This window comes from Astatotilapia calliptera, chromosome 6 (assembly GCF_964374335.1).
Source record: "Astatotilapia calliptera chromosome 6, fAstCal68.1, whole genome shotgun sequence".
Classification (NCBI taxonomy): Eukaryota; Metazoa; Chordata; class Actinopteri; order Cichliformes; family Cichlidae; genus Astatotilapia; species Astatotilapia calliptera.
This window is the reverse complement of record NC_137427.1, coordinates 21,952,003-21,961,572: the sequence shown is the minus strand read 5'-3', so window position 1 is coordinate 21,961,572 and position 9,570 is coordinate 21,952,003. Positions and strand designations below refer to the sequence as shown.

The 9,570-nt window shown below is 39.3% G+C and overlaps 1 long non-coding RNA gene across 1 annotated transcript; it reads right to left on the bottom strand.

Moving 5' to 3' along the window:
* Positions 1–544: 544 nt before the first annotated feature.
* Positions 545–2,644, bottom strand: LOC145429223 (uncharacterized). The gene is made up of 4 exons (XR_013909448.1): positions 2,176–2,644; positions 1,647–1,799; positions 1,197–1,286; positions 545–622 (listed from the first exon to the last, which is right to left on the bottom strand). It is a non-coding gene; the product is annotated as an uncharacterized LOC145429223 (long non-coding RNA).
* Between the last annotated feature and the right edge of the window lie 6,926 nt (positions 2,645–9,570).

The window sequence follows — 9,570 nt, the reverse complement described above, 5'->3', positions numbered from 1 at the left end:
TTCATTGCAGGAGCAGTTTTGTCTTAGTTGTGAACTTTTCTTGAGAGCTGAGTTGCTTCCAACTCCATTACCACCCTTTGAATCACCTCAAAAGTGTAGCAGAGTTGTGATGGGTAACTCATATTGAAGGAATAAAAAAGGTCCAAACAGCATGGCTACTGCAAAGGTCACGTTATCCAGATCTTGAAGAACTACTATACCCTCGATGATGATGGTAAATGGTAAATGGCCTGTATTTATATAGCGCTTTACTAGTCCCTAAGGACCCCAAAGCGCTTTACATATCCAGTCATCCACCCATTCACGCACACATTCATACACTGGTGATGGCAAGCTACATTGTAGCCACAGCCACCCTGGGGCACACTGACAGAGGCGAGGCTGCCGGACACTGGCGCCACCGGGCCCTCTGACCACCACCAGTAGGCAACGGGTGAAGTGTCTTGCCCAAGGACACAACGACCGAGACTGTCCAAGCCGGGGCTCGAACCGGCAACCTTCCGATTACAAGGCGACCTCCCAACTCTTGAGCCACGACCGCCCCAGTCATTGCCTGGTGCATCCTCTGGAGACAGATGTTCATTGTGGTTTTCTCAATCTGTGCAGTGGCCTCAGTCAAGTCCTGGTTAAACACAAAACATTTTTTTAAGATTCCCTTTTAAACTCATCTCTTTTGAATCTACCAGTTCTAATGTTAGAGTAATTTAAACCAATGCAAGCAACATAGTAAATAGCTATAGCCAAAGAGTGGCCTGCCATGCTGCCATTCATGGTCTAACAGAGTTTCTAAGAGAGGGTGAAAAACATAATTTTACATTAGTTTTTGTTAGAAAGACACCGGCCCATCAGAAATCCAGGTTATGTCACTCAGAAGATGTTAGAATTTAGACTTTCAGCCCCACAATTTGGTTAGCTGTTGGTCTTTTTTTTTTTTTCAAACAAAAGCTAATGTAAATATTGGTGGGATTTTCCTTTGTTCACTAGAATGACAAATTTAAAGTTTTTTCACACTGATGTGACCCCTAATACAGGGGTGGGGCCTCAAGGGCCGGCGGCCGAGTTCACTACCAGGCCTCATGTGAACTTCAAATTATTAAAGAGGACTACTGGTCCTAACCAGTCCAATGAGGATCAAGTGGATAACTAAATGCATTTTTAAATGTTGCAAAGCCACAATCTACTCATAAAACACTCACCATGAACTCCTGCACCAAGATGTTGCAATTGTCTTTCACACAGATGCGGAGCACTTTGATGAGGGACTCCCTTCGAGCATTAATGTCATCCTAAAGTATTATAACAAAGAAAACAGAGATTTGTGAACTTTTCAGTAGCACAGAAGAAAATGATCCCAGACAAAAACTTAAACCAGTCAACATGCAACACCAGCATCTACAAAGCAATATCAAAAGTTCCTGTTTGACATCAACTTTATGGATATATAGTTTCCAGAACATTTATTTTTTTAAAAAGATCAATTTTTCTCAGTGGGCCAGTAAATGCATGACGAAAATTATGGCATCCTTTCGGTGGAATCAGTACTCACAGGTAATAGTTGACTGTTTCAATGGATGCAGCATAAAAATCTTTACTGACCTAATGCAATACATATACACTTTGTAGTTAAAGAATTTTAAAGTTCTTACTGTCATTATGGCAGCTACATCCTTTAGCTTTGTGCCCTGTTCCCCAGATCACTTTGCAAACACTTTCAGCAGACTGTCAGAGAGAAACTCAGCTCCGTCAGAAACCTTGACTGTAAAGGCATGGTTGGGATGCACTGGAATGCTGCATTTCATCTGAAATGACATAAAATTATTTTGAAATAACAGCAGGCACTGTGCTTGGTTAATAATCAGTAATGTTTTGTTGAATAAAAACTGTGTTTCCAGATCTTATGGGATTAAAAAAATCCAAAGATGTTTGTTTCTGATTTGCAACCCAACAACCCACAAGTTACAACCTCATTTTAGTTCAAGTGTGCATTAATGTGAGTCCAGTAATCACCTTTCTGACAATACATACAGGTATAAGTTAAACCTATGGCAGATTTTGGATTTCTCAGTTGTATTAATAGGGTGGTCTATTTGAGTATGCATGCACCTAATAATTATAAAAAACCTATTATAATTAAGTTACAGAAACCTTAAGCGAAAATAGAATATACTTTCTTACCATAACACCTTGAACCCACAATCCATCAGCTGACTCCTGGTGAAATGCAGAATAGATGTGGTCTCTCAATGTGCATCAACAAAAACAAAAACAAAAACAAAAGGACAGCAGGTGAGGGCAGGAGGGGTAGGGATGTAAGCTAGCATAATACCGCTGATGATATTAGCTAAAGCTGTTCAATGTCCAAAATCTCACTAACACCACGGTGCAGTAAATACACAATGTAACTGAAGAGTCAGTTGACAAATCTATTCACACAGAAAACCAAATTATGTTATGAGTGCCTCGCAATTAGGTTTAATGTGATATTACGGCTCTTGTGCCAAAGACAAATTCAAATGAAAAAGCGCCAATTCTTTGACAACAGATAAAACAGCAAATAAGCTAACGGCTCTTTTTTAGCATGTTACATGGCGGCACTTTAGACGTTTAACTACATTTGGCTGAAATATGGTAAACATTAATTCAAAAAATCAAGACATACCAAAAAACGTAGAGTTGGCTGCTCGACTTGACTGAGATGGATGCATTTTTTAAACCACGATCCAAAGCCCGCGAGATGAAATCACGCGTGGTTTCACGAGATTTAACGTTGCTATCTTATTGACTTACTTCACCTGAACATGATATGAACAATTTAATACACCCTTTCTGCATATCATGTCATTTTTACACTATATAGTTACATTTATCTTTAAAACATGAGGCAATTGTGTTAAATACATGCAAGATGCTTACATAAATCCAAGAGATGGCCAGTCCCTTTTTTTCAGTGTGCTTTAAGTCTTAGCTTTTAAAAAAAAAAAGTTTTTCTTGATCAGCCTAATTTTGACTTCATTTACAGTGAAAAAGTTTGGATTTCACCTTCATCTGCTGCTGCATTTAGACCCACTCTGTGATGATTTAATTAAACGTATCTGAGCAGTTAGGTGTTGTTTGCATCTCATATCAATATGGAAATCCATGGCCCTAAAGAAATACTTTAAAACAGATGTACACAATCTGCACAACTACTTATTGCTATTTCTCCAGCCATGGCTGACATTTAATTTGTGAAAATAAAATTAATTGGCACAGCCGGAGCAATCAAAAAGTAGTGCACTTGGCAAACTGCATCACTTCTGGCAAGTTGATGATGTTGTCATAAGTCTGTAGACTGTGTAATATTTACATAAGATATGAAGAGCTAAACTCTAAGTGAGGAGTGGTATTGTGGTGCTTTAGGGTGTTTCGGTCTTGTTGTTAAAAAAACAGATGTATGCGGTTTCCTTATGTCACAGAGAGATTCAAGACTAAATTATACATGCAGTGCACATATGTACATATGTACAAATATGTGCTTTAGAAGTGTACAGAGAAATGAAAAAAAAAAAGAAATATAGGTTAATATCTCATGGAACAGGATCTGTCCCAAAGAGTTCCTTCTGTATGCAGTCTGGGAATTTGACTGCCCACCAAGATTCTCATATTGCAGACTGTCAAGTGCGAGCCCCAGACAGGGTCTCAGGGGCTTCACAGCAAATAAAGAATAGTTTAATTTCACAGTTATTGCATTTTCTGAATGCAGAGGGCTCGAAAGGGGAGAACATTACCATGAGTCCTGCAGGAGAAATCATGAGTGTCCTGCATGTGGTCTACAATGAGGACAGGATGGAACATGGTTATTGCCACAGAATTATCAAAATAGAATTTGTAAATGGGATTAACTTGTTTTGCAGATTCCCTGTTAGGTGGGGCAGTAATGGCCACTTATAGTCTGTTGCACTGCAACAAGTGCAACAGCAACCTCTGGTTAAAAAAAACAAAAAAAACAAAAAAGCATCCATAAACTCCTGATTTCTAATTTAAATCATGTCTAGATGCTCGCATGATTATTTTAATTGGACTTAGCTCATGTATGCTAATATTTGATTTTGTGCCATATATTGTTGGCTACATTTATACATTTTATGGGATACATTTGACGTATGTTAACTAAACACTAAGCAGAACATTTAACAGAGTCAGAATGAACAGAAGTCATTTGCTTGCACAGCATCGACGGTGTAGATACTGATCCTGCAAGTAAAATAAATGGGAATTCATTTGTTAACAGAACACATTTTTAGCCAGTGTAGAAGAGAGAAGGTAATTATCTTGATTTAGGAGACATAAGATAAAAATTCATTACAACTCACCTAAAAAAAAAAATAAAAAAAGGATGATCTTCTTTCATTTTGCCCGTAGCAATTTTTTTTTCAGTTTTTCACTGTTTTTCTTCAGATGCACTGCTTCCAGAAATAAACTCAAAGATCATTTTCTAGCAATTAAAAAATCCCCTGAGCAGAGGGTTTGCTGTCACATTGCAGTTTAGTTTCTCATGTGTATCCTGGCTCATGTTTTACCGCATTTTGCTACTTTTCTCTTGTTTTAGAGAAAATTATAGCCATCTGAAACCTCTCAAGGTTGGCCAAGTCAAGTGCTGTGTGTGTTTGCGCTCTTTAGCCCAGAGGGTCTTGGATCAGACCGCAACAGCACTTGGTTGCCTAGGTGAAGTGCCGTAATCAGATAGGGGCTAATGGTCCGCTCTGTGTTGACTCCTGTGTCAGCTCAGTGTACGTGCATGCAACAACAATCTTCACCGTGTCATTAACTCATTATTAACTAATTTTAGGATAAAAGTTTCCTTACAAAGCAGAGCCCGATCCAAACATTTGTATAGGATGGAAATCATAAAGAAATGTCATGAAATGACACGAAAAATAGCAAAGGAGGTGTCTCCCATGAAAACTTATACTCGAGCAAATTATATGCTGAAGCATTTTTGAGTTATGCAGCTGAGAAATGAGACCACGAAAACAGGGCAGAAATTATGGCCTTATTTGGAGTTAAAACTTGATCATTGCTTTTTTGTGAAGGAATGAAATTGCTTCGGTTGTACCTGGAGGTATAATAAACAGAGGCAAAACTTCGGAACGCAAAGCAATGATATATTTCATATTCATGTCTTTTCCAGTACCCAAAAGCAAAAAGGTAAACTGTTTGTTCTTGGGTACAATTATTTACTTTCAGAATTTCCCTTTTAAATGGCAATGTTTCCCTTGGAGTTGGCATATTAGACCTTGGTCATCCCAAATCTTTCTTTTCATAAATGGTCCTCTACAGTGGTTGATTATAATAGCTGCTTTCCTGTACAGGCAATTTTTTTTTTTTTTTTTTTTTTTTAGCATCACGGTATGATGTAGTAAGCATATATGTTCTTTTGAAACTTGTACTCTCTGGTTTATAAAAAAAAGATGTGACTTGAAACGTTCCAACTTTCTGAGCTAATACATCAATACTTTTGGATGCAAGCATCTTTTTGGCTGTGCTGTTCGTCATCTCTAATCCTGTGGTTGCTGTAAACAAACAAGAACGTTGGCTGGACAGTGGTTAGGGATTAACACTAGATTTACTAACTCTGCGCAAATTTGTGTAAATTCCTCATAGATGGCAAAGCAGGTGGCAAGCAAATACATCTTGTCACCCTCATTATTAAAATGAATGGGGTGTGAATTCTAGTGTTGCACAACCATAAGGGGAATTCAATAGTGCAAGCACAGACATTAGCAGCATAAAGCACCCCCGCCCCCCCCAGGAAAAAAGCGCTTGAGTCTATGGACTGAACGTTACATGATCTCAAAATATGTTAGTTGTTTCTAATTTGGTGGAAAAGCTGGCTGGGTGGTCCTATAACAGCTTTGCGCCTGGTGCAAAAACAAATGGCTTGGAACTGATTAGATGCACTCTCCTGATGTAAAGTTTGAGCTGAAAATTTGATATCAACTTCTGATTTGGACCCTACTGTTCTGCTATTATGTAATAACTTAATCTGGTGAATTCTTCACTTTTCTGTTTTTCATTCTAAGTGGTAAGCTGCTGTGCTTGATTTTCTTTTGCTCACACATTGTGAATATAAACCTGGTTTTAAAATCACACACACACACACACACACACACACACACACACACACACACACACACACACAGATATAGATATAGATATATATCTATATATCTATATCTATATCTATATATATATATATATATATATATATATATACACACACACATACACAGGGAGTGCAGAATTATTAGGCAAGTTGTATTTTTGAGGAATAATTTTATTATTGAACAACAACCATGTTCTCAATGAACCCAGAAAACTCATTAATATCAAAGCTGAATGGTTTTGGAAGTAGTTTTTAGTTTGTTTTTAGTTTTAGCTATTTTAGGGGGATATCTGTGTGTGCAGGTGACTATTACTGTGCATAATTATTAGGCAACTTAACAAAAAACAAATATATACCCATTTCAATTATTTATTTTTACCAGTGAAACCAATATAACATCTCCACATTCACAAATATACATTTCTGACATTCAAAAACAAAACAAAAACAAATCAGCGACCAATATAGCCACCTTTCTTTGCAAGGACACTCAAAAGCCTGCCATCCATGGATTCTGTCAGTGTTTTGATCTGTTCACCATCAACATTGCGTGCAGCAGCAACCACAGCCTCCCAGACACTGTTCAGAGAGGTGCACTGTTTTCCCTCCTTGTAAATCTCACATTTGATGATGGACCACAGGTTCTCAATGGGGTTCAGATCAGGTGAACAAGGTGGCCATGTCATTAGTTTTTCTTCTTTTATACCCTTTCTTGCCAGCCACGCTGTGGAGTACTTGGACGCGTGTGATGGAGCATTGTCCTGCATGAAAATCATGTTTTTCTTGAAGGATGCAGACTTCTTCCTGTACCACTGCTTGAAGAAGGTGTCTTCCAGAAACTGGCAGTAGGACTGGGAGTTGAGCTCCATCCTCAACCCGAAAAGGCCCCACAAGCTCATCTTTGATGATACCAGCCCAAACCAGTACTCCACCTCCACCTTGCTGGTGTCTGAGTCGGACTGGAGCTATCTGCCCTTTACCAATCCAGCCACGGGCCCATCCATCTGGCCCATCAAGACTCACTCTCATTTCATCAGTCCATAAAACCTTAGAAAAACCAGTCTTGAGATATTTCTTGGCCCAGTCTTGACGTTTCAGCTTGTGTGTCTTGTTCAGTGGTGGTCGTCTTTCAGCCTTTCTTACCTTGGCCATGTCTCTGAGTATTGCATACCTTGTGCTTTTGGGCACTCCAGTGATGTTGCAGCTCTGAAATATGGCCAAACTGGTGGCAAGTGGCATCTTGGCAGCTGCACGCTTGACTTTTCTCAGTTCATGGACAGTTATTTTGCGCCTTGGTTTTTCCACACGCTTCTTGCGACCCTGTTGACTATTTTGAATGAAACGCTTGATTGTTCGATGATCACGCTTCAGAAGCTTTGCAATTTTGAGACTGCTGCATCCCTCTGCAAGATATCTCACTATTTTTGACTTTTCTGAGCCTGTCAAGTCCTTCTTTTGACCCATTTTGCCAAAGGAAAGGACGTTGCCTAATAATTATGCACACCTGATATAGGGTGTTGATGTCATTAGACCACACCCCTTCTCATTACAGAGATGCAAATCACCTAATATGCTTAATTGGTAGTAGGCTTTCGAGTCTATACAGCTTGGAGTAAGACAACATGCATGAAGAGGATGATGTGGACAAAATACTCATTTGCCTAATAATTCTGCACTCCCTGTGTGTGTGTGTGTGTGTGTGTGTGTGTGTGTGTGTGTGTGTGTATGTATGTATGTGTGTGTGTGTGTGTGTATATATATATATATAATATGTGTGTGTGTGTGTATATATACACACACATATATATATATACACACTTTTTAATTTGTCATTTATTAAAATTATAAATATATATTTTAACTCAAAAGTACAGTTTTTAAATTTAACCCTAACCCTTGTGCGCGTTTTTTATTTTGACAGCGAATGCGCACCTACGGACCAGTTATGTGCAGCCCTGGTTATTTAGCTCGTCATATTGCAGTCACAGAAATTCTTTTGTCCATGAAACCATAAAGCTGCACTTTCTTTTTGCCTTATAGTCTGATTTGTCATAACTTTTCCGTTTTGTGGTAAGCTTTTCTTTGGCTGTCACTTCTTCACCCTGACCTGTCTTATTTGGCTCAGAAGAAATGAAATATATATCCTGCTGCTTTTACACACGCACTCACATAAGCTCAGCGATTCTCTGCGTGATCAACCTCTCACATGTTTAAGCTGCCGGAGATTTCACTTGTCATGTTTGCATAGTAAGCTAACGATTAATAAGATGATGTCAGAGGAATTGGTGCACAAATTATCATCACTCACAGATCAGTGCTGTCGCTCTCTATACACAGTTCGCGCGATGGCAAAGTGAAAGCAAAAAAACAAGCGCAAATTCAAACGCGATTTCAATATGTCACATATTGACAGTGGCTCATCGATGCCAATGACATAATTACCCAGCTACATTTCTGAAAGAATGCAAAAGCATTGACATATATTTTTCCTTCCTACAATAGCCCGACGGGCAGGGAAGAGATAGATTTTGGTAGCCCGACTGAAAAAAATCGCTAGCCCCGGGACGTCGGGCTAGCGATATTGCAAGCCCTGTATCTGATTGAGGAATCACTCATCTTTGGAAAAGAGAGTTTATTACAGAGAAATGTCTCTTTCCAAAATAAAAGCTATACTATCCGCTTCTTCTGGGCTATATTCTCAGCAGCATAAGGAGAATCATGTGCTAACAGCTGTCTAAATGACTTGGCTAAAGTTAGTAGCATGCTTGTTGTTTTTGTCTTTGCACTAGGATGATGTCGGCGTAAATGTGCAGTCATATTCGTTGTGTTCCCACTAGTGCTTTCAGGTTAATCTCGTTGAAATGCCTTAACGCCACAACACGGCAAATCTCCGTTAACGAGCTACCGCCGATCGCCCCGTGCATGGGGCTAGACGGCCAACACGTTAACGAGCTAACTGCGCTAACACACTAGCTCCCACCCATGTAACTGAGCATTGCACGGCACATCCAACATACTGTTTTACTTTAGTCCATGACTCGCTTACCTTCAGGGTCATACGTCACATGAAAACCAAAATAATTCCAAACGCCAGATCTGAATGAGGGTGGGGGAGGTCCATGTTGCAAGGAGAGTTTAACTTCTGTCTTGCTAGCTTGCCCTGCGCTCTTCCTTCTGACTATGCTGTCTGTGTTGAGTGCTCAGTGGATCTGCGCTCGACAGTGCAGCCTAGGCGGAGTAGTCGAACGCAGATTCACTGAGCGCTCAACACAGACAGCATCGTCAGAAGGAAAGTTGATAAAATAAATTACAAATGTTGTATTGTTCGATACATATGCGTACCGAACCGAAAGCACTGTATCGAACGGTTCAATATCGATACGAATATCGTTGCACCCCTAATATATATATATATATTATACAGT